General features: G+C 32.9%; 1 long non-coding RNA gene across 1 annotated transcript; it reads right to left on the reverse strand.

The window, feature by feature from the left end:
- Positions 1 to 281: 281 nt before the first annotated feature.
- Positions 282 to 3,203, reverse strand: LOC126655101 (uncharacterized). Its single transcript, XR_007632896.1, has 2 exons — positions 2,116 to 3,203; positions 282 to 1,003 (listed from the first exon to the last, which is right to left on the reverse strand). It is a non-coding gene; the product is annotated as an uncharacterized LOC126655101 (long non-coding RNA).
- Between the last annotated feature and the right edge of the window lie 2,317 nt (positions 3,204 to 5,520).

A 5,520-nucleotide genomic window follows, 5' to 3' on the forward strand; every position in this document is an offset into this window, starting at 1 on the left:
AACGCCCCATAGAGTAATTTCTATCAATTGTCTTCCAATTTGAAAATTACATGCCATATGTTCCTCAACTTTAAAATTGTACCCAATTTACCATGAATAACACTATAAAAAGGTAAGTTTGATTCTTAGAATTTTTCAGCAGCAGTACTAATTAATATAAAAAGATTATATTAGTCCTTGTCAAAATACTACCCAATTCTAATACAAAGTCAAATAGTCGAAATTTTCATATGTAATGGGCAACATGTAACAACTTTCCAAATTATAAAAGTAACTCATAATAAGTTAAAATGCATCATTTTAATGATAAAAATATCTACAAAATATAGTAACTCATAAGAATTCAACTAACCTTAAGAATACAAATCAGACTGTATTATACGAATATCACATACTAGTCAATCAATCCATACCTCCTCACTAGCACTTCTTCTATGCTGCTGAGCATTTTTCTTAGCAATTTCAATTACTTCAAATGGAACTAAGTTTATATGAGAGCCATAAAATCGGTAAAATAGAGAGGGCGTTTGTAATGATCCGAATTCTCGAACTGAGACCGGCGCTAGGCAATGGGCGTGGTAGCACCAAAACCCGTAGCAAGCCTAACGATTACAAAACTTTTTATCTTTTTAAAACGGTTATTGTAAAAACTTTAATAATTTGTTTCCGAAAAAACAACAATATAATAGCTGTAAACGTAACTAACCACACCCGTTGAAAAGTTCGAAAGCCACTTTTTACAACCATAGCCATATACATATACATCAATAACCTGATATGTCAGTTAAACATATACAACTGACATCCTATATCCGCAAAACAAGGCCTAGCAAAACATATATATATAATAGCGGTTAACGATTAAAACATACATAAACCGCTAACAAGACCTTGACCAAAAACATAAATCTGAACTACCGCATCGCTAAGGAGCTAAAGCTGTACATGGCAAAAAGACGACTTCCAGATCTACGAATGGAAGTCTGAGCCCGACCGCTAAGCTCTACACACATGAAAATTATAAATATCAACGGGTCAGACGATGCTGAGTGAGTTCACAAATTATAGTCGGTACTATACTTAAAATAAGGACGCGATATAAAAAAAAAACAAACCTTTACTTATACCCTTGAAATAAGCATATCTTTCATATCCATTTCAAATACAAACATTCTTTAAACATACTTATCGATAAAACGTTTTCATATATTGATCCGTTCAAAACTCTAGTCTTATTCCTGAAACATATTACCTATACCACTTATACACATAACATTCATTCTTATTTCAAATCACATTGTCCAAGTGGCATAGTCTCGGGACAGTTATACCGACTTAACTGTACCGTCTCTTAATCATAAGTTGTAGGTCCCGATATGGTTTACCGAGTTCAACCCACTAAACCTAGATCCCGAGACATTTTCCACCAAATTCAACCTATGGTCTATCATATTCATATCCTCTTTCGAGTTACGAGACGGTACCAGCTGATTCATATACTTTTCATACTAATTCATATACTTTCCAGTCTATCAGAACAACTATACACGTCTAGACCGTAACGACTCTAGTGATCACACAGCCTATTGACACCCAATAGGTAGTTTGTTTTTCACGGATCATGCATTGGATATAATCCTAACATCTTAGATTATACAACTATGAATTCTATATCTCAAGTACATATTCGATATTCACAGAAATAATACGTACTTTATCAACATTCATAAATTCTTTTATTCAAACTATACATATCTCATGACTTTTAGAATAAGGATTGCCTCCTTATACGATGCATACTATTCAAGCAGTAATTTTCGTCTAATTGACGATTTCACAATATTACGCTTATGAATTATAACCCACTTACTCACTTGACTTAAGTGAGAGAATTTTATAATTTAACAATTCTATATGCAACCTATCATTGTCTTATAATTCAAATTATTTATGCAACCTTTTATGAACACATAGCTATCTTTATTAGTTATAGCATAACTATATCTTTAATATCAAATTATTAGTTTCTAATGTATGTTTTAGAAACTAGAACATTCATAAATAACATAATTTGATATTAAAATATAAATACACGAAAGTAATACGGGAACTCACCTCGATAGCTTTCCAATTAAGCACAAAAGCAATAAATGAACTCGCGTGTCGTTTATGCGTTCAATCCACTATTTACCCGTTTCCACAACTCGAATGATCTATACATAGTTATATTCGAGTTTCATATATATTTAGTCATTTAGAAATTTTAGGCCTACTATTCAGTATTCAAACTTGAATTCACGCTAAATCCTTTAATTTCATTAGTGCCTTCCTATACGCATTTCAATCGACTCAACTAATCGTATAACAATCTATTGAACGAGCTAGCCGTACTTTTCAACCCATCTATTCATGTTTTCATATAACCAACATTTATACAATAATCAATTGATTTAAAACACTTTCAAACAATTCTTTATAAAAACCTTAACTTCATTTTTCAGCTTTTGTAAAGTATTTTATCAATTTATCAAAACATCCGAGAACACCTCGAGATAGGAACAAATTCCGGCGACCCAACGACCCCGGAGCAGCCGGCTGGCTAGCTCATTAGAGCAAACCAGCAGGTATGCTCCTTTAGAGCAGACGCAGGTCTGCTCTTTGTTGAGCAGACGCAAGTCTGCTCAACGGAGCCTACATGTCAGGCCCGCCGTGGCCTGACCGGTCTTTATCCGGCCACCACGCTCCCCCTTCAACCTCCAAACATCCAAGACTCTCAATCAATCAAAACCCATTGATGCAAAAAGTTTCAAATTTTTAAATTTTCAATTCCTTAAACAACTTGACTTACAAACTCATCAAAACACTTCATAAACTCCATTTAAACACTTATAGACCAAATACCAACATCCAATTGCATCAATTTCAGAAATTTAAACAAAGCCCTAACTCATTCAATTCAATTTCTAGCTTTAGGTTTTGAGTTTCTTACCCAATTTCTTGCTTCAATTTAATGCTAGATGATGAGTTTATGATTTGCTAAAATGAATTGGCTTGAATCCTTGAGATTGAATTCATGATCTTCTTGCTCCTTTGATTTATTTTGATCGTGTTTGTTTGTGAATGAGGAGAGAAAAATGCCTCTGATATGTTTTTACCAAATGAGATGGTTAAAGGTCCAATTCAGTCATTTGATTTCTTTAGCTTTATCAATTGGGCTCATATGCTTTCAATTATACACTTAAATCCTTCAAGCATGGGTTGGGCCTTTTAATCTCATGGGTTTTGACCCAGGTCTAACTCATGCCTCTTAATTAAATGGGTTAATTACATATAAAATCAACACCTTTACACGAATTCTTAAAAATAACACAACCTTTAAAACGTGTCAATTCAGGGCATCACCTTTCATTTGTTTTCAAAAACAACGTGGGCACGTTTTCAGATAAAATTTTGCTGACTTGGACACCCGATGGGAGTGCCACGTGTCACGCCACATCAACAAAAACGCCACTAAAAATGTGTCCATGTTGTTTTTGAAAAGATATGAAAGGTAGTGCCTTGAATTGCCACGTTTTAAAGGTCGTGTTATTTTTACAATTTCGTGTAAAAGTGGTGATTTTATATGTAATTAACCCTAATTAAAACCCATCTTAATTAAATCCGTATGTCCTTTTCGTTTAATTGTTAATCCATAACAATTAATTAACCATGTCGATTCTATATCTGTAATATCCCGTAAAAATCCTTAAAAGTTTTGATGAGTTTCCGATTGCATTTTAGGATTTTTTTTTTAAGTTTCGTGGTTCGATTTGATTTAAAAAAAATCTTTGGGTTGTGGTTCAACAAAAAGGTTGAACCACAAGCTGGGTCTCGTTCGAAACCATGAGGTCTCGAACGAGACCTCACGTTTTGCTGCTGGTCTCGTACGAGACCAGCAGCGTCTCAAACGAAACCTCAGCCTTTGGCTGAGTCTCGTACGAGACTCCAACTTCCCTTAGGAGTTTGTTGAGCCGCCTACTTCTAACTCGATTTTAACCTAGACTCTTATGGTTTTTAAAAACGCTTTCTAAACAGAAAATCTACACCACACTACACTTAAACCCTAGCCTCCATTCCCTTGTTCATTCACTGAGAATTATTGCCGTGATCATCTCTCAAAGTTTGAGAAATGTTATTGGTAAGTTTGTTCTAAAATTTTCAGTTTTGGTTTTAAATGGCGATTCCGTATTTTTGATCGTTCTCTTTTGTTTCTAGATCGAAATCAAAACCGTTTGTTTCCAGACGTTCTAGACTCGCGTACCTTCGATTCCCCACCTCGTTTTTGTTGAACGGCACGCTATCGATCCTGTTTCAATCGCCGTACGATTTACCATTTCTAAGCTTTCTATAATCTGTTCTTGATTATATATGTTCTGCCGATTCTTTCATGAACTTTAATCATGATTTTGCTGCATTAGAGAATTATAAATCACTCTTGTATGTTTATTCGTTATTTGTTTAAGCTCGGTTAGAAATCCTTAACTCGTTTTTATGATTTCTCTTCGTCGTTCTTAGAACGAATGGTTACAGTGATTGTCTTTGTTTCGTTCTTGCCTTGATCTCATGTTTACGGACTCTAGATTGAAGTCTGATGTTGGTTTTGGTTGAGGGTGTATGTCATAGATTTCTAGATTGATTAAGTTTTGAATTTTGAAATTTGGTTAAGAATTCTGCAATTTATGTTCATATGGTTGGCGGGTTATGTTTTATGTTTAGGGAAGGAGATGGCTAAGTTGCCATTACAATCACCATATTGTTTTACTTTAAACAAATTAATACTAAAGGTTATTTATAATTGATTTGTTTTAATAATAACTTTCGGATCTCGATTGATTTATAAATTGGTGATTTGTTACAATAAGTGTTTTACAACTTAAGTTAATATAATTACTCGGGTAATTATATTTGTTTTCGAATATCAAAAATGGCTAAATTATAATTTAGCCCCTGAACATTTTTATAACTTATTTAATTAAGTTTTTGATTAGTAACTTTATATTTTGTTTTAATTATAAACAAAAGTAATTAATTTGATTTTAAATATCAAATTGGTTAAAGTATAATTTAGTCCATATTTGGCTAAAATACCGTTTAATCCCTAATTGGCTAAAGTACAGTTCACTCCCTAAACTTTTATAAACTTAAAATGGTTAAGTTTTAGTTGTAACTTGGGTTACTTGGATTTGAAGTTATTTAATTCTATTTTAAAAAAAAGGATAATTATTCTACCAAGTAATTTAATTTATAAACTCGGGTTTATAAATTTAATAAACTTTGAAACGGGTTAGACTTTGGTCGCCCAGCTAGTGGGAAGAAGTTTGGTAGTTTTAAATAACTCGACTGACTCACTGATATGGATTTCAACTTGGGTTAATTTAAATTATTTTCCAAATCTATTTAAATATGTTTATATGGTTTGTACTATATAACTGGGGTTATATTTAGAATGCATTTAATATAAGTGTTTATTAAATGTGGCTT

Source organism: Mercurialis annua, linkage group LG7, assembly GCF_937616625.2.
Source record: "Mercurialis annua linkage group LG7, ddMerAnnu1.2, whole genome shotgun sequence".
Lineage (NCBI taxonomy): Eukaryota > Viridiplantae > Streptophyta > Magnoliopsida > Malpighiales > Euphorbiaceae > Mercurialis > Mercurialis annua.